This window comes from Sminthopsis crassicaudata, chromosome 3 (assembly GCF_048593235.1).
Source record: "Sminthopsis crassicaudata isolate SCR6 chromosome 3, ASM4859323v1, whole genome shotgun sequence".
NCBI lineage: Eukaryota > Metazoa > Chordata > Mammalia > Dasyuromorphia > Dasyuridae > Sminthopsis > Sminthopsis crassicaudata.
Genome location: NC_133619.1, coordinates 477,918,847 through 477,945,513, shown reverse-complemented (window position 1 = coordinate 477,945,513; position 26,667 = coordinate 477,918,847). Strand labels below are relative to the sequence as shown.

At 33.8% G+C, this 26,667-nt stretch overlaps 1 protein-coding gene across 2 annotated transcripts in view; it reads left to right on the top strand.

Moving 5' to 3' along the window:
• The window catches only part of MTUS2 (microtubule associated scaffold protein 2), a 763,366-nt gene that overhangs the window by 5,480 nt on the left and 731,219 nt on the right, over nucleotides 1-26,667 (top strand). For both annotated transcript variants that reach the window (XM_074303560.1, XM_074303559.1), the window contains exon 2: nucleotides 12,878-13,036. The gene's annotated coding sequence lies outside the window, so the exon portion shown is untranslated. The remainder of the gene's footprint in view (nucleotides 1-12,877; nucleotides 13,037-26,667) is intronic.

Sequence of the window (26,667 nt, the reverse complement as noted above, 5' to 3'; positions counted from 1 at the left end):
AGGTATATAAATCTCCTGTAATCAACATTTACATGAAAAATAAATCCCCTGCAAAATATTGGACAATCTCAGGAGCATAGATTTAATGATTCCCAGAGGTTTTGCTGTCCATTTAGGAACTTTCTTCAATGATCCAGGAGTCCACATCCACAAATTTGACAGCTGTTGGAGTAGGTAGAAGGACCTGATGGAGGCCCTTAGCTTGAGAGGTAGAATTATGAGAAAACTTCTTGCATCAGTGTTTGGATCTAAGTTTCTAGTCAGCATAATTCAGGTCCCTGTTTAAAGGTCTCTAAACAGCATGTAAAAATGGTCTGGTTTCCCAATCCTGCAGGGCTAGTTTCAAACAATGCAATAAAGTTTTTTTTCACAATTCCCATAATTGCATAATAACATTAAGTCAGGTTATATTAATGTCATGTTACAGGTCAAATTACTTAGAGGGCTCACAATAGAATACTTTTGTTAAGGGAGATCTACTTGTCATTAAGGTAACCAAGAAAACAAATATAAACCATGCAAAACAATACAATAATTAATCACCATTGTTAATTAACATCAAGTTTCCTTGTATCCTACCAACCCATTTTCAATAGTCATTTAATCAGCACATTTTAAATCCCAATGTCTCATGTAATTATCTGGTTCCTAAATATCTTTTCTTGGACAATAGACTTTATTCTCAAGACAGCTTTAAAGGAGGCTCTGCTTTTCTGGCTCCAAATGTAGAGATTCCTAGGTAATTCTGATTTAATATAATTTCATCAATCAAAAATTTGATTCTTCAATCTTGAAACTTCAGAAAATTTCAAGTTATATACCATTTGTTGTTTCTATTCTTACCTAAATCCTATACCTGATAAAAGAATCTTTTAAAAATTTATAAGGGTCAAACTATAAGATGAGCTTTTAATTATCTTTAATATTAAAATAACCAGACTGATACTTTAAAAAATCACTTTCTTTATCATTATCAATGCAATTTATGTGTAATATACTAATCCAATTTTGAGAACTTATTACTAACATATACATTAAGTCTGAATTTCCATGTTAGATAAATTTGGAAGCCAATCATATAATCCTGCTGCTTTCTCAAAATTTACTATTCTATTTATTTAAAAAACTTTTACATTTTATCTTTCTCTTATTACTTTGTTTAATCATTTCTTCCTTAGGAGTATATCATCTCTTTATTATAATTTGACTACCAATATATGACAAAATTATAAGATATTTATACTCATTCTTATTACAATAAATCAGAAATGTTCCAGTATCAGTGTATTACTTAATAGATTTAGTATTGTATTTACAAATTTTCTTGATTATAGGAAAGGAAAAAGAGGGACATAGTTATAACAATGTCATGTACCATAACAGGAAGGAAAATTCTTTTAGCTCTTTTTAATTCCAGGCATGACAGTCAATCATGTAGTCAAAAGATATTAGAAGCAAGGCTCAGGATTAATCAGGTAGGGATTTCCTTTTCAGAAAGGAAATACTACAATGGAGAAATAGTCAGGAGGATTTTATCTAGGCCAAGGACATCCTCAAAACTTTTCTTAAGCATAGACCTTTAATAGTTCCCAACCTGCAACATGTGACATTTTCTACTATTGGCTTTATGGTAATTCATACAACTCTCTCTTTAATCAAAGTTTGGACAATAGTAAATTACAGTCCCAAGAATTTTTACCTTAAATAGCAAAATTTCATTAAGCACAACTTAGGACTTTGAATATCTTTCCCGATGTTTCCCTAACAACATTTCATTTATCCTTTACTCATAAATTAAAGGTACCCATATTCTTGGACTTTAGACAGACAGCAGATACTTGATAGTTGATTCATTATCAATATGTTGAAGCTACATCTTTAAACTAACATATACTTTCATAATTTCCAAGAATTTCAAATAAAAATTTGCTACTATATATTCTTATTTTGTGTTTTATAATAAAATATGGTTCATTTAATATTTAACAGTTTTCAAGTATTTGTGTTTTATCACATCATTTTAAAAAACAATTCATGTGTTAACAACATCCAGATTAAAAAACAGTTTAGTCTAACAGCATTTCTGTTTCAGTGGTCTCTCAAAATTCACAATACAAGAGATTCAATAATACAAAACAGTATCATATCTGCAAATGGCATCAATTATGCTTCCAAATTAATGATTAAAATCAATAATTTTATTACTTTTGGCATTTTAAATCCATTGGAGAGTTATCAGATGTGGAGTAGTTACATTCAGCTAAGAAATAATGATAATATGGTGCTTAACATATGCCAGTCATTGTGCTAAGTACTATGTTATCACTATATTATTTTGATCTTCACAACAATCCTGAGATATATACCATTATTATTTTCCTCTTTACATAACAGGAAACATATGAGTAAACAAAGATAAGATAACTTGCCTAAACTTAAACAACTAATAAATTTATGCAATTAGAATGTAATTCAAGTTTCCCTACATTTTTCTAGCATCTGTGATAAGGATAAGCAGGGAGAGGGTCTCTGATCTGGGAGAGTCAGGGCAGGTTTTTTTTTTTTTATTTAAACAATCTTTTTCTCTTTATTTTCAGTTCACAACAATTCATTTTAAAAAATCATTATTGTATTTTCATGCACATTATTTAGCTACCTTTTTTTCCTTTTCTTTATTTTTTAAAATTCAAATACAAAAATAAGAAAAGAAAAAAAATTGTCATGTGTACAGCATGCACAGCAGAACATGAGAGGATTCGAAATAGAAAACAATAAATTTCCATTTCAAAAAAAATTTAACTGGAGCTTAAAGAAAGTCAGGAAGACCAGAAGGCAGAAATGAAGAGGGAGAATATTCTATGCATGAGATATAGCCAGGAAAAATGCATTATCATGAGATGAAGTGTTTTGCTAAGGAACAGCCAGAAGGCCAGTGTCTGGATCACAGAGTACATAGGGAAAGTAAGGTGATACCTTTTCAGTGAGAATCAAAAGATAGAAGTAAAAAAAGAAAAGTTTTAATATGAAAGCAAGTTTGCTAATTATGGAACAGGCATTCCAGAGGGCACAAATAAAGGAGTAGGTATATTTGTAATGAGATATTGCAAGATGGGGATAGGATAGGAGGTCCTAGATGTGAGGGAGTGGACCATAGGGATAGACCCTGGTAGGAAATATTCAGGAGTTCAAAGTCCTTACAATGAGGCATATGTTCAGGGGTAGGAGGAGTACATTAACCATTGAGGAATGAGTCCAAATAATAGCACATTAGCCATTGAAGAATAAATCCAAATATTAGCTAAAAATCAGTCTATTGAGGGAATAGATGATTAAACTATTCAAAGTCCTGCCTCCAGGTTCAGCCTTGTAAAGAATAATAATAATGTTGTATTCTATGAAGCCCAGGAAATCAAAAAGGAACAAGAAAAGGTATGATTGAAGTCTGGACAAGAGGTAGAGACTGGCTTTCCAAGATTGGTCTGTTCTGGGTGTTAGCTCATAACTAGGTACTTTTTACATGTATTATGTTACTTTAAAAAAAATCAAAACAATCCTGTGAGATAGATGTTATTTTTATACAAATTTTTACGATGAGGAAACTGAAGCTTTAACTTACAGCTACTAAATGGCTGAAGTAGGATTTGAACTCAGATCTTCCTGAGTCTTCATCTAACACTTTGCCTATTGTACTACCTAAATCATGACTTTAGATATTGATTTCCACCATGATGGGTTTTGTAAGGCTCCTGATATCCCAACAGAGGAGTAGACATTAAACACTGCTTGAACTCAGTACATGGTGTTGGGATACGGGAGCCATCTGCCAGTGGCTGGTGGGGATCCAACTCAGACCAGCAGAATGGATTCCTTCATGTGAGAGGATGATGATGGTGATACAAGGAGACTGAGAGGCAGTTGCATTGTCTGACCCCTCTCCTTTTCCCTCTGCCTCCAATTTATCTCGTTTCCCAATCTACGAGCAACACCTGTGTCAGCAAAGGCTGCTTTGCAACATCTTCAGATGTTATGATTCACAACTGTGGAGGCTCTCGGAGAATTGACCTACCCTTCCCTTAGGCATGGTCCTTAACAACATGGTACATAGTAAATTCTTAATAAATGTTTATTGATAAATGATTTATTGATTGAGCTCCTCAGCAGTTTCTATTGCCAATGGAAAAGCTTTGTATACTTAAATTGGTCTTTGAGGGATGCCAATAATTTGGAGAATTTGAGAATGGAACAACAGTAGTACCTTAGCAAGCCCAGAAACTAAGACAAATCTTTGATTGACATGGGAATTTCCATTGAAATTTATTTGCATCCAACTCCTGAGAGGGTCCATTCGAAGATCTTGCTGACTTAAAATGTATCTCAGGAACATTATAACTATTTTCTTGGGCCCACTGGCATTCATTTAATTTCATGAATAAATAGTTTTGGTGCAGAAGAGAAAAGTTCAGGCCAAGTTTGTGTACTAATCAAGATGTTAGGTGTCAGTTAAAAGTAAAGTACTACTTGTCAGAGTGATCTCTGAATCTGTAACCATGGCATGCCATTTAAATTTTTAAAATAAGTTTTAAAATAACATTTTGTTTTCCCCAATTATATGTTAAAAACAATTTTAAACACTTTTAAAAAGTTTTGAGGTTTAGATTCTATCCTTCCCTCTCCGAGACAGTAAGCAATCTAATATAGTTTATACTTCTGTAATCACATTTTAATTAAAACTTTTTCATATTATCATGACATGCCTTTTAAGAAGGGTGAGTAGTTCAAAAATATTCTTAGGAATGCATCATCCTTTGACTGACTGACTGAGAGTCATGCAGCAAGGATTCTACAACTTGATGAAGCTCTTAAGGCAAGATATATACCAAGGACTTCAGTCAGTCATGATGAGGAGTTCCCAAGAAAGTGATGAGTATATCCCTGATAACCAATTCTTAATCCTTCTCTAATTTGTTAAAGTGTACTTGTGCCCAAAGTTATGGAACTTAATAATTATTCCTTCTTTAATCAAAATTCACAAAAGAACCGATTAGAAGAATGATAATGACTCATTACAACTCAATCAATAAACACTTATTAAGCACCTAATATATATATATATTAAAAGCACTAGGGATATTAAGAATAGTAAAAAATAGTGACTGCCTTCAAGAAGGTTATGATCTATTAGGCAGGCAACATTCAAGGAACTGGGAATAAACAAATTACATATAGGATAAATTGGAGATAATCACTAACACAGGAAAATTCATTCAAATAACCAGATTCTCCAAAGCTCCACGAGGGTCCCATTTTAGTCATTGACTCTTCCTGTTAACAGCATAGTTCACTCTATATGCACTTAATTATTACTTCTAAAACTTGAAATAACTGTTAATATGGTCTGGTTATGATTAGTATGCCAGATAAATCAATTTTGAAGTTAAGTATCAGCGCTAGAATCTGACATATCAAATTATTACTATCACTGATCACCCATATAAAGTGTAACTTTAAGGGGAAAAGGAATAAATATTTATTAAAGGCTTGTTATGTGCCAGGCAGTGTGCTGAGCACTTTACAAATACTATCCCACTTAATCCTCACAACCTTGGTAGGTAGATGCTACTAACAGCTTTATTTTATAGTTGAGGAACCCAAGGCAGATGGCAAATAACTGTGCCATATAACTAGTAAGTATCATTTGTATTTGAATTCAGGTTTTTCTGACTCCTATCCCTTGAAACCATAAAATACTATCCATAAGATATCTGAGAAATGGTTTCCTGTAGTGAGATGCAGCCTGGCAGTAGATCTCACGGGTGTGTTCTGTTCTTGATTGGTGAGAACTTGTCATATCTAATGGTCCAAGATCCACCACCAGATCTAAAGCAATAATCTTGCTTCCATCTTTCTTCCCTACTTTCCCCTTGTTGCTCTGGGAACAATAATCAAACCAGCATGTAATAGGACAACTGCCCTCTCTTAGCCCTCACAATGCTCCATGTGTTGTCGTCCCCTTGAGGGTAGGGCTATCTTGTTGTTTCATTTGTTCCCTCAGTATTTGGAACATAGTAAGTACTTAATAAAAGCTCATTCATCCATTCATTTATATGCTGCACAGAGGCAGCCTCAGAAGAAGAGAGAATTGATGCCCTTGAAATATTGTCAATAGTTGCCATAATTACTTGGTCTTACTGATTTGGGTAATGATAATTAATGAAATCTTCATTGGGAGTTAGTCTGCAGAAGGGACGTAGCTGTAAGGCTTTTTATAGCATTGAGAGAACTATTTGATAACTTTAAAATATGTGGGTGGGAAATATGAAGTTTTCCCAAAAGAACAAGACTGAATCTATATCAGATATTAAAATTTCTTTTTCCTTATAGGGAAAATGAAGTAGGGACAGGACATTCAATTGCATGGCAAATGCAAAACTATTTTGAGGAGGTTATTATATGAAGTACTTTTTGGCAATTAGAAATGATCTTTGATAAGAAAGTATGAGAACTGTTATTAAAATGATATAGATGAACTTATGCAAATGTTTATAAGTTATGTTTCTACATAGAAGATAAAAAGAAAATAGGAATGTTCCTGTCGTGTGACAGAAGTGTCTGAAGATTATATTGAAGCTGATTTTGAAAGTTCAGAATAACTAACCACTTAATTAAGCACTTTAATGCCTACAAAGCATTTTACTATATACAACAATTCAAGTCAGCTAGGTAGTCTTAGTAGTGATAAAAGTAAAGTTTTAATACATGCATTTAAAATATTGACTTAATGAGGACAAGATAAGGGGCACATAGTTAGAGAGCAATTTTTCTCAAAGAAGATCTGGGACTTTCTATGAAATGCAAGCTCATGAGTCAAGAGGGTGACATGGCAAAAAACCCAGACAAACTAATTTCATCTTTGGCTGCATTAAGACAGCTTAGCTTTCAGAAATGAGGAAGAGATGGTTACATTGAACTTTGCCCTAATCAGACCACATCTAGTTTATTGAACTCAGTTAATATTTTCACAAGGATAAGGGCTTATCCTTATATCTTTAAACAGGAGAGTGATGAGAGATAAAAAAAATTCCCTAATAATTAGAGCTAGCCAAAAATGGAATGGGATTCCTGAGATAATAATATATTCCTCCTCAACAAAAATATCCCAGAAAAAAATCTGGATGGCTACTTCCTGTATTTGTTGTAGAACAGATTGTTGGGGAGGGGACTGTATTAGATGATATACATTAACAATATAGTATAATATTACACATTGTTAATTGTAAGTATTGACATTATTATAATATTATAGGGTTTTTTTGTTTCTTTGTTTTTTAAGACAATTGAGTTTAAGTGACTTGCCCAAGGTCACACAGCTAGTAAATGTCAAGTGTCTGAAGCTGGAATTGAACTCAGGTACTTCAGGGTTAGTGCTCTATCCCCTGCACCATCTAGCTGTCCTATAATATTGTCTTAATAGAATTAAGATATAAGTATTGCATATAATATAACATATAGTACAAAACATTGGATATAATAATTCAATATATTTATATGTATGTATATATATAACATATAATATATATATATATATATAAAACACATAATATATATATATAACTATATAATATATATAACACATATATAATATAAAACACACATACGTATATGTTATATACCTGTGTGTGTTTGTGTGTTTTATATAAAAGTTATTGAAGTCTTTTCCAAATCTGAAATTCTAAGTCAGGCAAGTTTTTCCACTGTGACACAAAGCAGACATCACTAAATCCTTACTCGGGAGTGTGAGTTTTCTAGACATTTGTTGGTGAGGAGATCCTAAACTCTTCTCTACCAGGAAATGTTTGCAGAAGGTTATGCACATTTGGGAATTATGAGGAAGAAAGGAGGGATTCTGTTGCTTGATTTTTCCTATTGCTTTACTTTGATTTTATTTCTCAATAAGATACTTTGCTACTAGGTTTATGATTTCTGACTAATCTGTTAATGGAATATGTACTAGACTAGAGCTCAGATCATATATTGCACCTACCTTGAATCCCAAAAGTTTTTGACAATTTTGCAATCCCGGAGTAAGTAGAATATATGTTACATAGATATTGGTTTTGTTTTCTCACTCTGCTACAATAAAAATGACCCAGATTAATATAATAATATTCCCTTTTAAGGAATATAGATAGTAGAATATCTAAAAGCTAAACTTGGTATCAGGAAAGTGAGTTACTTAAGCAAATTATTTAATCTATTAGCCTCAGTTTTCTGTAAAATGAGAATGATAACAGAATTTGTCACAGAGTTGTTGTTTAATTGTTTTAGTCCTGTCTGACTCTTTATGATCCCATTTAGGATTTCCTAGGTAAAAATAGTGGAGTGGTTTGTCATTTCCAGCTCTTTTTACAGATGAAGAACTGAGGCAAATAGGGTGATTTGTCCTGTATCTCAGAGCTGGTAAGTCCTGAGTTCAAATCTTGAGACTGGAAGATAAGTCTTCCTGTCTCCAAGACCTGGTGTTCTATCCACTGAGCTATGTAGCTACCTCAATTTATGATGATCCAGTAAAATATTTTCTTTAATGTTTATTAAAAAATAAATGATTAGCTATTTTGAACCTCCAAAACCACTGTTTCAATGTAATCTTCAGACCCTTGTCACATGACAGTTACATTCCTGTTTTCTTTCATCTTCTGTGTATAAACATAACATATGAACATTTGCATAAGTTCATCTGTCATTGCAAGAAACAGAATTTTCATATCTTCTTATCAAAGGTAATTTCTAATTGCCATAAAGCATTTCAGAGTAAACTCCCCATAGTACTTTTGCATTTGCCATTCAATTGAATGTCTATCTCAACTTCATTTTCCCTAAGAGGAAAAAGAAAATTTTAATGTCTAATATAGATTCAGTCTTGTTCTTTTGGGAGATATTTATAATTTCCACTCCCATAATTTAAAGTTAGCATGTGATTCTCTCAACATTGGACCAACCCTTATAGCTGAGTCCCCTCTGTAGACTGACTCCCAGCAAAGATCTTGGTGCATTTTATTTAATTGATTATTGTTATCCAAATCAGGAAGACTGAGTAATTGATCTGTGGACAACTGTTGCCAATATTATAAGGACACTATCCTCTCTCTTCTTATGATCTTTTTCTATGCAGCATTTGAATGAATAAGCCCTTATGAAATACTTACTACATATCAAATGCTAAGAATACAAATGTAAAAAAGCAAGACATCTTTGCCCTGTACAATGATAATCAATAGTAGTGGGAAAAACAACAACCAAAAAAAAACCCTGGAAACTAAGATGACCATTAGCTGGGGAATGGCTGAGTAAATTATAGCATATGAATGTATTGTGCCAAAAAAAAATGATGGAGGGGATGGTTTAAAAAATCTGGGAAGATATGCATGAATTTATGTAAAATAGAACCATGAGAACATGTCATATAATGACAACATTGTAAGAAGAAACAACTTAGAAACAATGAAGAACTCTGTTTCATGTCATGTCTACCCATGATTCCAAGGGACTCATCTTACAACAGGTTATCAACCTCCTGAATAAAATATTTTTTACCTTAAATCCCTGATATATGTATACTTATTTTGTATATTTACATATTCCTCTGTATTAATACATTAGATATGATATAAAATATACACAATTCATTTTTAATATAAAATTTTGAGTTCCAAATTTTCTCCCTCCCTTTCTTCACTCCCCCTCCCTAAGATGATAAGCAATTTTATATGATTATATATGTGCAATCATGTAAACATATTACTCATTTTGTGAAAGAAACAAAAAAGAAAAAAACATGAAAAGAAAAAAATTAAAAAGTGAAATAGTATGCTTCAATCTGTATTCAGAGTCCATCAGTTCCTTCTCTGGATATATATAACATTTTACATCATGAATCTTTTAGACTTGTCTTAAATCATTGTATTGCTGAGAAGAATTAAGTCTATCATAGTTGTATTTCACAATGTTGTTGATACTGTATAGAATGTTCTCCTGGTTCTTCTCACTTCACTCAGCATCAGTTCAAGTAGGTCTTTCTGGGTTTTTCTGAAATTGCGCTGCTTAGCATTTTTTTTAATAGCATAATAGTATTACATTACATTCGTATATCATAACTTATTTAGCCATTCCCCAATTAGGATAGACATCCTCTCAGTTTCTAATTCTTTGCCACCACAAAAATAACTGTTATAAATGTTTTTGTACATATATGTCATTTTTATGATCTTTTTGGAATATAGAACTAGTAGAAACACTGCTAGATCCAAGAGTATACACAGTTTTATTGCTCTTTGGTCATAGTTCTGAATTGCTCCCCCTTAGTGTCCCAATTTCCCCACATCTTCTCCCTCATTCATTATTTGCCTTTGTATCATATTAACTACTCTGAAAGGTGTGAAGTGGTACTCAGAGTTGTTTTAATTTACATTTCTCTAATCAAAAAATTGAAATTTTAAAATGCAGAGATAAAGATGATATATTTTATCTTTTTATTTTATTTATCCATGTTCTAAATAACCTTGATTTTTACCAAAATATCATTAGCAGAAATTACAGAAATGTAATTAAATATGCTTCATTACTTTCAAAATATTCCTGTGCATTTTCTGTCTAGTTTTCTTTTTGACAATCCCAAATCACTTTATAACACCTTCATATTTTCCTTCTCTTTTTTATTTACTTTAAGCCTTCCTCCTTCCTCATAGTTCCATTTTCTGGCAGTCACCTGAGCCTTGCTGCTTCTTGGCTGCACTTTCTGCAGTTCCATGGTGTGGTCCTTTGTAGCTGCTGAAGCATTTTGTATCCACTCTTGTTGGGACTCAGAATCTTGTATTTTGCTAGAGTTATAAGTTCTATTTCTTCCTATATGTCTTCTGCTGCTACTCCAACCTTTTTTACTACTGCTGCTGATCTTCATTTTCATGGCTGTCATTCAAATGAGTGGCAAATACACAGTACTTGGCACATATTAATTTAGTCACGTTCAACTAACTCTTCCTTGACCCCATTTGGGGTTTTCTTGGCAAAAATACTTAAGTGGTTTGCCATTTCCTTCTTCAGTGGACTAAAGCAAACAGAAATTTAGTGATGAAAAGGCTATTGGATTTTTATTCTGAACCACAGTTTTGTTTTGTTTTTTCTACACAGAAAGCAATTTGATATCCACAAAGAAGGGTCCCTTTAATATGAATTGAATTGTGATGTGGGTACTTCTAAAAATTCTACTACACTGTGGACAGCATAGTGGTGCAGTGGATAGAGCACAACAGGCTTGAAGTCCAGAAGACTTCAGTTTGAATTCAATTTTAGACACTTACTCCCAGTGTGACCATGGGCAAGGCACTTACTCTCAGTTTCCTCAACTACAAAATGGGGGAAATGAGAGCATTAACTTTGTAATCTTGTTATGAGGATCAAAGGAAGTAATATTTGTAGAGAGCTAAGCACAGTGACTGACATATAGTAGGTGATATGTAAATTCTTTCCTCTTTCCTTACATAGGGTATCCTCCACCCCAGACCCTTTCCACTCCCTTAGTGTTTCCATGGCAGAAATAGGGACTCCTTAAGTGACAGGGAAGTTGTTCATCCTTCATATTCTAAGAAGGCCGACAACATCATGATATTGGGGTCAGGGTCCTGTGTTTGACTGTGACTGATCAGAGTAACATAAGCTCAGAAGGTTCAACTGTGCACGGGCTGGACACAAATAATCCATAGGAACATTTGGAATAGAGATACCTCTAAATTTGTGCATTTCACATTTCCTTTAAGCTACTGATAGTCTGCTTTGCTTATAGAGTATAGCACCTTCTTTGATGTTGACTAGCCATGCTTGGCAGTCCTGTGCCAGTGTCTCTCATGTCTCACAACTGATTTCATCAGAGAGACCTTGGGAGTGTCATACTGTGTGAGTACTTGCCTTGTGTAAGTTCTTCATAAAGTGAGAGAAGCTCAAGTACACTAGTGCTAAGAAAAAAAAAGAGGTTAGAAATGGAAAAAGATGAGCTTTTCACTAAAAGAAAAACGTCTTTGTCTTGTGAGTGAAACCCCAATAAAGCAGAAATTTCCAGAAAAATAGATGCCAATTTAATTAGAATCTTAATGAAATGAAACTACTTCTCAAATAAGGAACCGATCTTGTTGGGCTTTAAAAAGACTGATTCTCATCCAATGAAAGGGCCTCTATTTCAACTTGAACCAACTTTAATGTGAGGTTTCATTACTGTGTTAATGGAAAAATTCTCTTTTGTCAGTATCTCAAATGAGAGGTTGCTGATAGAAGTTTCAGTTTGTCCTTGACTACAGTTAATATAAAATACAAAAGTCCTGTGGAAATCTCACAATCCTAGAGAAAATATTCATGTTCTCTTTATCCTATTTTGTTTTTACAAGTTCCTGAAAAACTTTTCCTCACAAAGATTCTGGGAGAAGATATCATCTAGTCCATTATGCTATCCTCTCCCTGCCCTATGTTCCTCCCCCAACACTTTGTAGATAAAAGACATTTTTTTTTAAGAAAAATGAGGCAACTTTATTTATTTATCTATTTATTTATTTATCTATTTATTATCTACTTATTTATCTATTTATTTATTTATTTATTTGGGCAGGACAACTGGGGTTCAGTAACTTACCCAGACTCATACATATAATTAAGTGTTAAATGTTTGAGATTTTAACTCAGATTGATTTCAGAGCCAATACTCTATCCACTGTATCATCTAGCTGACCCCAAGATAAAATAATTAAAGTAAAATGACTCACTTCAAGACCCCATTTGGTATTTCTTGGCACAGATACTGAAGTAGTGTACCATTTCCTTCTTCTCGTTTTTACAGATGAGGAAACATGGTTAAAGTGACTTGGCCAGAGTCACACAGCTAATAAGTCTCCAAGGCCAGATTTGAATTCAGGTTTTCCACACTCCAAGCTCCAGACTTCCAGACTCCTCTATCTACTGAACCAATTAGCTGCCTGGGTAAGAGACTTTAATCAAGGTAAATAACTTCTTTAAAATTACATAGATAATAAATAGTAGAGCCAGATTAAAAATCCAGATCTTCCTATTCCAAGCCCCAATACTCTTTCTACTACTACATGATAATCTTTAAAATTCTTTAGCTGCTTTGGGAATATGATATTTAGGAGGAACTCAAATCAAAATCCCACAGCTCACTAAACACCAATAAATTCTACTGGAGTCAGTGCCTTATCATTCTGTTTTATTTACAACACTGAACTAATGAGTTCTAAATACAGCTGAAAAGCCATGGCATGATCTAAAAAATGATAATGAGAGTTTTTCCCTCCCAGGCTGTATGAATTCTGATCCTATAAAAGAAGAAATCAGTTGGCCATGTTAGGTGCCTGAAGAATAGATGATGAAGTGATGCATTTAGCTCAGAAGGTTTTAAACCTGTCCCCCTAGGAATTGCCCCAAATAATCACACTTCTCTAAGTCTTTGTCAGTCTAACTGGATTTGTGACTACCTGCCAGCAGCACTGGGTTCCAAGATATTCTCTGCCAAAATGTGGCAAAAAACAAAGTTCTTATAGTCCTATTCTCTAGATCAGAGCACAAGAAAAGTATGAAAGCCTCTTATTCTTAAAACATGCCTGAACCATGTGATTTAGAAACTTAGATGAGAATGCTCACTGTGAACAAATCACTTCCTCCAACGAAAGAAAAACTTGGAAGGTAATGGAAAAAGAGAAATGGAGGAGAGGCAAAAAAGACTTTTAGACTTTGTGGAGTGTTGGGTAATAATATCAGAGAGCAGTTATTTATTGACTTCTCCACAAATAACACTTCTGTCTTTCTAATGTGCCACCCTTTTGGACTCTTTCTTGTCTAAATAACTCCTGGAAGCCATTGTAAAGAACTGCTACTTCCATGTTATTGTTTTGCTAATATCTAGACTATCAAGGGAATTAATTAAAACCAGTTAAAGATAAAGGAGAAAGGCACTTGAAGAGAAACCTCAAATTATTTTTTAAGATAGCAGTAATCAGAACATCTGATACTGGTTAAAAAATTAGAGAAATAAACAATGGAACAGACTCTATATGAGAAAATCCAAAACAATAAAGCTCAATAATCCAGTGTTTGGTAAACTTTATAACATAAATTACTTAGGAAAGAACTCCGATTTAATTTTTAAAATTCTGGGAAAACTATAGAAAATAGGTTTTCAATATCTTATGTAATACTTCATAATAAATTTTTAAGGAATATATGACAATATTAAAGATTATATCATAAAAATTAGAAGTAGAATGTTTTTGGTATGGGTAAAAGTTTTATTTTCAGCCACACAAGGAATAGAGACAATTGTTATTATTAAGTAGTTTCAATCACATCTGACTCTTCATGATACTTTTTGGGGTCACATAACTAATAAGAATCTGAGACTGGATTTGAACTCATGAAAATGAGTCTTCCTGGTTCCAGACCTGGTACTCTTATTCATCACATCACCTAGCTGGTTTAGAGACAATTGTAAATGATGCAACAGATAATTTTTTAATATGAAAGTGGAAATCTGTACAATTACATATGTACATACATTTATACACAATACAGATATATACATATATATATATCTATACACATATACACATACATATCTATGTATATGTGTATATATATGTATCTACATACAGAGAGAGAGCCATTCCCCAATAGATAAGTGGTCAAAGAATGTGAATTTACAGTAATCAGAATTGTAAACAGTTAATAATCATAAGAAAGAAACGTTCCAAGTCACTAACAATAAGAAAAATGCTAATCAAAATCCTGAGATTTTAACTCTTATTCAGAAAAATAACAAAGATAACAACTGTTGAGAATAATAATTTTGGAGGAATTGTGAAAAATTTGACATACTAGTGCATTGCTGGTGGAGCAATGAATCAGTAAACCATTTTAGAAAGCAACTTGGAATTATACAAATAAAGAGATTAAACTATTTATACTTTGTCCTAGAAGTTATACTTCTAAGCTTATACCCTAAAGAGATGATTGATAAGAAGAAAGTCCCCATATACATCAACATATTTTTAATAGCACTTTTCAAATTAGTAGAATGCCCATTGATTGGGAAATAGATAAACAAATTTCGGCACATGAACATAATGGAATATTACTGAAATCTAAGTATAAATAAATATGATGGCTACAGAAAAGCATGGAAATATCTATATGATCTAATGCAGTTGTATACATGTTGTTGTAAATTCCCTAAGAGTAGAGATTGCTTTGTTTTGGTCTTTAAATACATTCAGTACCTAGCTTAGAACTTTGCATTTAGTTAGGGCTTAATCAATTTTTGTTGAATTGAATTGAAGATACACATAAGAGTAGCACAAGCTGAGATGATGTTGGTGGAATATAATCTGTGCCATTGGTGGGAGTATCCATATTAAGGAAACCACTGATCCACTGAGGTGACAATTTCAGCCACTGATTCAGTCTAGATTTAAATAAAGAGAACAGCCCAGAACTCTAGCTAGACATAGAGAACTTTGTGGACCAATGGTTTAGAGACCTATACATAGTGTATTGTCAAAATTCACAATTTTCATAAAGGGCTTTAAATTCTATGTTAATAGCACAAAAATTTACATAGCTTTGTGTCCTGCTCACATAAAGCTGCTTTTTATATCATTAAAATCCTCAACAAAGAGTCAGTATATTTATGTCTGTCCTGTTTCCTCTAGCAGTCCTATATATATATGTCCTTAGAAAAAAAAAGCACATGGAGCCAAATACTTTTTTTTTAAATGTAGAGATACAGGAAATGCTCAAAGATAAAAACTTTTTAGCATCAGAAAAACATTTTAAGAGATTATTTACTCCATCTTCTTGCCATCTGGAGAACTACAGGAAAACTATACTAGAATGATTCCCTTAAAACAAACAAAACTGAATTTCAGTTTTGCAAATTAAAAGTAAAGAATGGCTAACATACAGGGCAAATGCATGACATGTTTGCATGAATATATCAGATTTCTCCAGTATCTTCTACTTCTATGGTATCATATTAATTTCTTTTAGTGCTGTAATAGATAGAAAGATGATCTTGGAATCAGGAAAATTTGGTTTGAGGTGTATCAGAAACAGACTGGCTGAGGCCTGGCAAGCTACCTAACCTCTAGACAACTCTCAAAGGATATAATGGAAAAAAAATTTGCCAAATTATACAAGAAGGGAAATTTCTTCAAATTTCCAGTCTGGTTCCTATCTCTAATGCTATATTTGCTCATCTTATCTGAATAAAATTAGTAATCTACTCTACCAAATTTGTGTGAAATTATCATCAGAAGCAATAAAAGTTTTTTTTCCAGCCAAGATTCATAAAAGGAAGGAAATTCCTTCAAATAAGGAAAGGAAGGACTAATAATAACTGAAGAGACAACAAATATGTGTTTATACACACAGAGGTAGACATTTATATATAGTGCTCTAAAGTACTTACAAAGCATTTTCCCTTCCAACTTTTCATTGAGATAGGTGGCCCAAATATCATTATTCCCATTTTACAGATGAGAAAACTGAAACAGGTTAAGCAATGCCCCAGTTCACACTATAGTAAATATCAGAACTAGGATTAATACCAATTGGATTGATTCCAAGTCCAACACACTTAGAGCTATACAGAATGGAGGTTCCTGAACATGTGACAATAACAATAATAGCTAACATTTATATAATGCTTATCATGTGCCAGACACTGTGCTAAACTCTTTATAATAATTATTTCATTTGATCTTCACACCAACTCTGGGAAGCAGGTGCTATTAATTTCCTCATTTTGCAGATGAGAAAATAGAGAGAAACAGAGATTAAGTGGCTTGCCCAGGATGACACAGCTAATAAATGTCTGAGGCTGAAAGTGAACTCAAATTTTCCTGTCCCCAACTTCAGTCTTTGACTGTCCCAGAGATTTTTACAGCTCTAAACCCTAAATGACTTTCCATCTATACCTGCAAACATCAGTGGGGAGTTAGTCACTCTCCCAGCCTGTCTCATAGTGTTTGCAAATACTGCTTTCTCACCCCCAAACCCCTCCCTATCCTCTGAAGTCCCAGGTACCTGAGATCAGAAGGAAACATGGTTCCAGTTTGGTCCAGACAGTTCAGCCTCGGAGGAAGGTCTCTAGAAGGAATCTCCAGCCCCCCTGCTCTTACCTTGTGACTTGGAGTCCAGCATTTCTATACCTGACAACTTTCAGGGATGTGGCCTGAGTCAGTCCAACGAGTCCCAGGCTGGCTGATTGCCTAGATATTGGGATGCTCTGTCCTATTTTGGGTGAGCAGATTGATACAAATTCTTTTAAATCAAGTTACAATGCTTTAGAAGTCAATCAAGCAGCATTGCATGAGTATGCATTTTGTTCTTTATTAAAATACTTTCCTGCAGCTTTAAATGCACAACAAAGGACATGGGAAATATGGCCAATGCTCCTATTAACAAAGACATCTGGTGCATATGCAACATAGGCTGGCTCATGGGGGCTCTGGAGCAGACAAAGCAAACGAATACCATTTTCTATTCCAACACTCTATTTAGGAAAAATAAACGTTATTTGACGCTCAGTTCTTAAAGTCTCAAGGTATGATTCCAAAGAATCACTATTAATGCATTTAACTGCAATAAGGTTTCTACAATTGTTTTTCTTTAACTCAGTGCATCTTTGAACAGCTCTTGCATGTTGAATATTGTGTTGGACTTAAAACAATAAAAATACATTTACTGTTGTCTTATCATCATGTCAGGAAAGACAATAATGCTGTTGTAGTAGAGCTTTGCTTTTGGTGGAAGTAGAATCATTTTTATTAGGGGTAGAACACCCATTTCATGTAACTAGGTACTACAATGAGATATGAGATATGAGACCTGGAGTCAGGAATATCTGAATTCAAATCTGCTCTCAGACATTTACTAACGATCCTGGGCAAGTCTCATAAGCCTGTTTGCCTCAGTTTCCTCATCTGTAAAATGACCTAGAGAACAAAATGGCAAACCACTCCAGTGTCTTTGCCAAGAAAACTTCAAATGGGGTCATGAAGAATTGAATTGTACCGAAAACAATTAAACAATATGAAAATATATTTTACATGACTTCATATAATGTATATTCATTCATATAATGTACATTCATGTATATATGTATTCATGTATAATTGAATTAATATTGCATGCCTTCTTGATTAGGAAAGGAGGGAAGAAAGGAGAGATTTTGGAACCCAAAATTTAAAAAAATGTTAAAAATAAATTTTAAAAATTTTTGAAAGAAAGAAAACTCCTTGAGAAAGGAGTGTATTAGCCAACACTTAGCAGAGTACACATGGTGATTAAGAAGTTCTTAAAATGGTTTTGATTAAACAAAAGAAAAGAACAGTGTTTTCAAATGTGAGGAAAGAAGTGGATCCCAAATAAGATTTGTGGTTTTGTCATAGTTTCTGAAGGTCTAAACTTTTTTTCCCCCTTTGCTGAAGCAATTGGGGTTAAGTGACTTGCTCAGGGTCACACAAGTAGGAATAGGACTAGTTAAGTGTCTGAGGTCACATTTGAACTTAGATCCTCCTGACTTCAGGGCTGATGCTCTATCCACTGCACCACCAGCTCCCCCTAAAGTTTTTTTTAAAAAGGTTTTACAATGTTGAATTTAAAAGAGTTAAAATTAACGTTAACAGAACAAGGATCCTTTCCTCACTAAGCTTTCACCAATACTGACTCTTATTCAGACACAAAGCATTGAATAATTATTCTCCACCAGTGAGGATAGTCTTATACAGATGAGCTTGAGATTCAGACCACATTTAGGATATTTTCAAGACGTTTCAGGATATCTTCAAGACATTTAGATAGTATCTTCTTCTCTTAGTGTTGTACCACCTTTAAACTAAGGAACTTTTAAAGTCCAGTTTTAAACCATGGTCTCTTATACCTCCAACTCTTCTACTCACTCCCACCAAATTTATCCTCATTATGACCTCTGGTCTATTATTCTGTTTCCTTAACCTATTACCAATAATCTAGCTTTACTTACTCCCACACCAAACTCTGATCCCACAATCGACTCTTACTCATTTACTACCAGAGTATCTTTTGCTCTTGAAATTCTGTTTCCAACCTGTCAATTTTTTAGGGTTGGGTCATAGAATCATAGATCTAAAACTGAAAGCAGTTTCAGAGAACATCAAATCCAATCCTCTTTTAGTTTTTCTTCCCTCTCATTTTATAGGTGAGGTAGTTAAAGTGTTTAAGTGACTTGCCTTGAGTCACACTGCTATTATATATGCATGACAGGATTATGAATTCAAGTCTTCTTGATTCCAAGTCTATCATTCTATCTATTACATCATCTACTTGTCTAAGATAGCACTTACCATTCTATTCTCCAGTACCCTTCTCCTTTCTCCAATTATTATCCTTTCTTTCTTTCTTTCTTTCTTTCTTTCTTTCTTTCTTTCTTTCTTTCTTTCTTTCTTTCTTTCTTTCTTTCTTTCTTTCTTTCTTTCTTTCTTTCTTTCTTTCTTTCTTTCTTTCTCTTTCTTTCTTTCTTTCTTTCTTTCTTTCTTTCTTTCTTTCTTTCTATCTTTCTTTCTTTCTTTCTTTCTATCTTTCTTTCTTTCTTTCTTTCTTTCTTTCTTTCTTTCTTTCTATCTTTCTTTCTTTCTTTCTTTCTTTCTTTCTTTCTTTCTTTCTTTCTTTCTTTCTATCTATCTTTCTATCTATCTTTCAAAGCTAACCATCTTGGAAAAATTTACCTACATCTTATGTTTCTACTCTCTCTTTACTATCTCTTAGCCTGACTTCTATTATTATTATATCAAAATGACTCTTGAATAGATACCAATGGCTTCTCATAGAGTCAAATTCAGTGACTTTAAAAGAGGAAAAAAAAAACATCCTTGAACTTTCTGCTGTACTTGATATGATCGATCTTCTCCTCCTATTGGATACTTTCTTTTCCTTTTTATAATAATAGCTTTTTATTTTTCAAAATATATGAAAAGATAATTTTCAACATTCACCCTTGCAAAACCTTGTGCCCCAAATTTTTCTCCCTTCCTTCTCTTCTCCCTCTTTCTCCAGACAGCAAATAATCCAATATAAGTTAAACACATGTAGTTCTTCTAAACGTATTTTCACATTTATCATACTGTACAAGAAAAATAAGATCAAAAGGGGAAAATGAGAAAGAAAAAAGCAAGCAAGCAAACAACAACAAAAGGTGAAAATACTATATTGTTATCCACATTCAGTCCCCATAACTCTCTCTGTGGATGGAGATGACTATTTCCATCACAAGTCTATTGGAATTGCCTTGAATCAACCTCATTGTTGAAAAGAGCCATGTCCATCAGAGTTGATCATTACATAATCTTGTTTCTGTGTACATTGTTCTCTTGGTTCTACTCACTTCACTGAGCTTCAGTTCATGTAAGTCCCTCCCAGGCCTTTCTGAAATCAGCTTACTGATCATTTCTTATAGAACAATAATATTCCATAACATTCATATACCGTCATTTATTCAGCCATTCTCCAACTGAAGGTATCCACTTAATTTCCAGTTCCTTGCTACTACAAAAAGGGTCACTACAAACATTTTTACACATGTTTTCCTTGACTTTAAAGACACTACATTCTTTTGTTTCTCTTCCTACCTCTTTAGTTTTGTGTTTTGTGTTTCTTTTACTGTCTCCTCTTCTTTATTCTCTTTCCTTACATGACTGTGGTCACTTTCACAATTTCAACTATTAATCTTCTATGGCTCCCCAATTTTTATCTCCAGCACTGAAATTTCTTCTGAATCCAGGTTCATTTTTCCAAGTTCTGTAAAGGATATCTCCACCCAGATGTTCTGCTGACACTATAAATTTAAACTTGCATACTCTTCTCTTGCCATCTTTTGTGTGTGACCACCATTCACCCTATTTTTTATTATTTGAAATAAGGAATTCTGATTCTTCCTTCTCCCTCACTGCTTATAATTAATCAGTTACCAAGTGCTATTGTCACCACCTTCAATGTCTCACACATCAATCCTTTTCTCAATTCCCAGTACTACCATCCAAAGTAACATTGCCAACTACTCACATCTATTATAAACGGCTTCCTAACAGTTATTCCACTCTTCTCTTTGTCCCTTTGAATCCATCTTTCATTACATAATTTTTCCTTTTGTTCATATCACTTATTTGCTCAAAAAACCTTCAGAGATTCTCTATTGCTTACCAAGTGAAATTAAAATTTCTTTTCCTAACACTTAAGACTAAAATCTAATGCGACTCTCTCTCTTATACATATTCAATAATATAGCCTAACTGAACTACTTTCTGCTTTTATACTTTACTCGCACTATTTTCTATCCTTAGAATGTTCTTCCTTCTAATTGTTAAATCCCTAACCATTCATTCAAACCCAACTTCAATGGTATCTCTTTTCCTGATTCCCAAGTGGATAATAATCTTCCATGATGGAACTCAGAGCACTTTGTTATCCTCTATATCCTGTAATTTTATATCTTGTAGCTACTTAGGTTGCTATCTTATTCCTTTATTAGACATTAAGGTAAAGACCTTAGGTAGGGAAGGCAGGGACCATTATGTCTTATCTAATCTCTTTTAGTGTCTATCATAGTATCATAAATATAATATATCTTTAGTATATATTTTTGAATTGAATATATAGTCTATGTATGTGCATGCATATATATACAGACATGTATATACACACATACATGTTTACATACATATACATATATTATATACACATAAATGTATTCTGATTTTAGAAATTGCTTTTCCTATCTATTGGGGTTTAAATATTAAGGACAAGAGAGAAAAAGAAAAATATTTGAAGTGGAAGGAATTGGATGAACAAAGTCTTGGAGCTGGTAATGAAAATAATATGTGACAAAAATAGAAATTAGATGGCTGGCACAATGGAGGAATACGAGACTGGATTAGAAGTCAGGGAGATCTAGGTTCAAAGCTAGCCTTAGACACTCAGTAACTTTGTGATCCTGAGCAAGTCACTTCATAGCCTTTGACTCCTCATTTGTAAAATAGTAATAATAGCACCTATGTATATCAGGTTTGTTGTGAGGATCAAATGAAATAATATGTGCAAAGTTCTTTGCCAATCTTAAAGGGCTATGTAAATTCTAAGTATCATTGTTATTTTTATGATGATGCTCTAATAGTACTTATAAAATGCTTTGAAAATCTAAAATCACTGAATTCTATTGTTACATTTGTTATGATTGTCTAAATTAGAACTACAAGTATGGGTAGGAAGCTTATTTAGAGAGGTAAAATCAGGTGAGGTTGTAGGTTGCCTTCCTTGAAAGGAAGGCAAAAAAAAAAGTGTAGACTGGTTATGGAAAGTAGTGATCCATTCTGACTTTTTAAGCTAGGGAATAAAATAATGAAAAATTTGGTTAAGGAAGATAAATCCTGTCAGAAGTATGTAGGATGAACGAGAAGGGGGTATTGGAGTCAACAAAGCCAACCAGAAGGCTGCTTCAGAAGGGCAATCTTAGAATGGCAAAGATTGCAGGTAGTGGTGGTTGTCCTTCCTTCTCAAAGAAGACAAAAACAGCATCGGTATGTTGGAGTCAAGAAGCAACATGTCTGACTGTGGTGATCAGATCAATAAAAGCTTTGAATGCTCTATCACAGGTCAGGCACAAATAAATAGTCCATATGAACATTTGGAGTGGATTCTCTAAATGTGTACATCTCACATTCTTTTGAGCTACTGAAATTCTTTTTCATCCATAGAACATAAAGCCTTCTTTGATGCTAGCAAGTCATTCTGGACAATTCCTTTATGGTATCTCCTAAATCATGCAATTGATTCCAAAGTTCTTCAGAGAGGTCTTATATTGCTTCTTCTGACCACTACATGAGCACCTTCTTTTCATGAGTTCTCCACAAAATAGTCTTTTAGGTAAATGTATATTTGCCATTCAAACAATGTGACCAGCCCATTGGATTTGCTCTCTCTTCAATAAAGTTTGAATACTTAGCAATTCAGCTCAAGAAAAGACCTTAGACAATCTTCAGAATTTTCTTGAGACAATTTAAATGGAAGTAAATGACATGGGCAAATATGATTTTCAAAAAGCAAAAGAAGGTTAGATTATGTAACTATAAGCTTTATGCAAACTCCTAAAAAACTCCTAGAACAGACTGTTAAAGGGATAATCCGAGAAGTAATTACAAAAGGAAATGGTTGTCATCACAAATTATTATGACTGAGAAATACTTGGAAAAATAATTTACTTTTACTTATTGACAAGGCATACTAAATTGGTGGATCAGGGAAATGACATCAGGGAAACTGTTACATGAGGGAAATGACTGACCTTTCCCACTCTCCACACATATCATTCATGGGTTAAAGTTACCTTATTTCATAAGTTCTCTCACTATCTTCATTAATAATATGAAGAGATTTAGGTAGAATTATAGCATAATTAGGTGGATTTGTAGTGGACTGAATATCCTGATTCCAAAAGTAGAGAAACTAATGAACTGTAGTCACTAGGGATATACCCCAGAGGTCTAAAAACATATAACTTCAAAGTCCAATTTGTAATGATATATGCTGGGAGGAAGAGTTGACATTCTGGATGACAACTATGATCTACAAAGTTCCTGTCAAGCCAAAATAATGGAGAAAACATAATAAATCAAATTTAATAGAAATTAATGAAAAAATTTTTAAAAATCAACTACAGAACTATAGATTGAGGGTAAACTCATGTGGAAAATACATTAAATAGAATGCAAATTCAATATGTGTCATTAGGATGATTTGACAGCCAAGAAAGCTCATGTTATCTTATGCTGTATCAATAGAAATATAGTGTGTAAAACAAAAGAGGTTAAGACCTCCTCAAAGTCTGTCTTGATTAGAGAACATCTAGAGTATTTTGCCTAATTCTGGACAATGTAGAGAGGAACTTTGACAAAAGAGATTACATCCAAAGGAGGAAATGAGAATACTAAGGAATCTCATAATGATGATGACAGTTAGTACTTCTATAGTGATATAAGTTTTGCAAAGTGATATAAGGTTTGCAAAAAGCATTATATATGTTATTTCATTTGGTCCTCATAACAACCTGGGAGATAGGAATTATTATCATTCTCATCATTTTACAAATGAAGAAACTATGAGTTTAAGTGATTTAAAAAGAGATATACAGCTAAATAAGTTTGTGAGGTAGAATTTGAACTAAGGTCTTTCTAACTCTAAGTTCAGATACTATCCATTATTGCCTAGCTACCTAGGAAGTTGGGTAGAAGGAACCAGAGATAGGCTGGAGAGGAAAACCTTACATGAAAACATAGTTCCACTCTTCAAATATTTGAAGGCTAGTTATATGGAAGATGAACTGAAATATTCTTCCTGGATCCAAAGGGGCAGAATTAGGACCAATAGGCATGAATGACAAATATGATTTTGAGTCAACTTAAGGAAGAACTTCCTAAAAATCACAGTTATTTGAAAATGCAATTGGTTGCCTCAGGAAAATCTCCATTCCCCTCCCAATAGACGCCAGGTCAGAAGCTCCACCACAATGACCACAGGGAAAGAAAGGCAGGAATTGTGCCAGACTCTTACAGATATGCTGCTGTGTTAGGATGAGGTCGCACCTGGATCTCTCTTGTTTTTTACATGGCTGTACAACACTGGATAGGGATAGTGAGTTTTTCTAAAATGATGACAAGGAAATTTATGGCTGGAGGTGGGTCTAACTTGGCAGAGAAACTGGTGTCACCTTCCTATGCTTTTGAAGGTTTCAGCTCTTTTCTGATTCATCATTCAGATCTGCTGAAGGCCTAGATCTTCAGGAGATCTGAATGCCTAGTTGTTTTCTTAAAATAATATTTCCCATTATAAGATTCTTTTTTTCTCTTTCCACTTTACTGGGAGATGGTAAAAGGGTAAAGGCAGCTTACTTAATAATCAATTAGTCAAGAAGAATTTATGAAGTTACAGTGCCAAATACTGTGTTAAGTGTTGGAGATACAAAGAAAGGCAAAAATATGGTCCCTGCTCTCAAATAACACACATCCTAATAGGGGAAACAACATACAAATCACCAGATGCAAAAAAGATATATCTCTATCTATATCTATATCTGTGTTTGTGTGTGTATATACATGTATATATATATGTATATATGCATATACATATTGTATATACATGTGTAGTCTAAATGGGAGAAGAAACGAGTGATGGCAGAGACCAGAATAGCTCCCCTGCAGGGATTTGGAAGACCAACCTCCTACCCCATAGAAAAGCCAAGAGGCAAAAAGGAAAAGGAATGGGAGACAGAAAGTGAAAAGTCAAAAGTCACTGTGTCAGGAAATATATTATGGTGTGGAAAGAACAGTAAAAAAGCCTGTGTCATTTGATTGTATAACAGAAGTGTCCTTGTCATCCACACACTGGCCAGCAATGCTCCTTAATGCAGCAAACCAGATTAGAATGTAATTGGGAACTATTTAACAAAACAAAACAAAATATTCTAGAGCACAGGTGATGTTATGTGCTTTTCTAAGTCAATATGTGGCTTGCTTAAATATAAATAGGTATATGTACTGTACATAGGTATGGCCTCCAGTTTCTATTTGAGTTTGACATCACTGTAGCAGAATATACAGAGAATAAGGTGTAAGGAGTCAGGAAAGATAAGGGGTCAAACAGAGAATTTTATATTTGACCCTGGAGGCAATAAGAAGTCATGGAAATTTATTTTAAATGGAAGAAAGGTGATATGATAAGACTTGTGCTTAGGTTGTTTGGGCAGCTGATTGAAGGATAAACTGGAGTCTTCAGACAGTTTGGGGCAGGGGAACAGCCAGAAGGTTAATGGAATCGTCCAGTTGTTAAGTGATGAGGGCATGCACTAGGGAGATGACTGTATAAGTAGAGAGACAGGAACATACAAGAGATATGTGAAGGTAGAAAGGGCAAGATTTGCCAATAGATTGAATAAGTGGGGTGATTCCAAGTAAGGAACTGAAGAGGTTGTGACTTTGAGGTTATGGACCTAAATGAATATTTAAACCCTGATATGCAAAGGTGCTTCCCTATTAGTTAGTAGAAGCTGTTATTTTTCAGCCACCTTTACTTCTTTCTTTTCTAGGAAGCAATTATAGGCATGTACTGGTGCTCTTTTATCTAGAACTGCTTTCCTTCCCATCTTTTAATGAGGGTTGTACAAAAGATCACTCCAGTAATGACCTTTATCCCCCACTGCTCCCTTTTTCTCTTCTGGATTTAGCCATTATGGATATATAGTGGCTGCTATATTTTCTTCATTTACTGACCTTCAAAGTTGGGGTGGAGAACTCAACTTAAAAATGTTGTTTGCTGGGAAATTCTTAGACCTATAAACAGAGCTCTCAGACCTTAGTCTTTATGGTCAGTGGAATACTGACTAGTTCCCTTAAAATTTTGGCATTTAATAGCCCCCTTCCCTAGCTATTACAACAGACTTTCAGAAATACTAAGGGCTACCTCCCTTGAGTCTAGATTAAGGAAGGTGCACCCAAGGGAGCGATTGGACCAACTGAATCAAAATCAATACTGGGT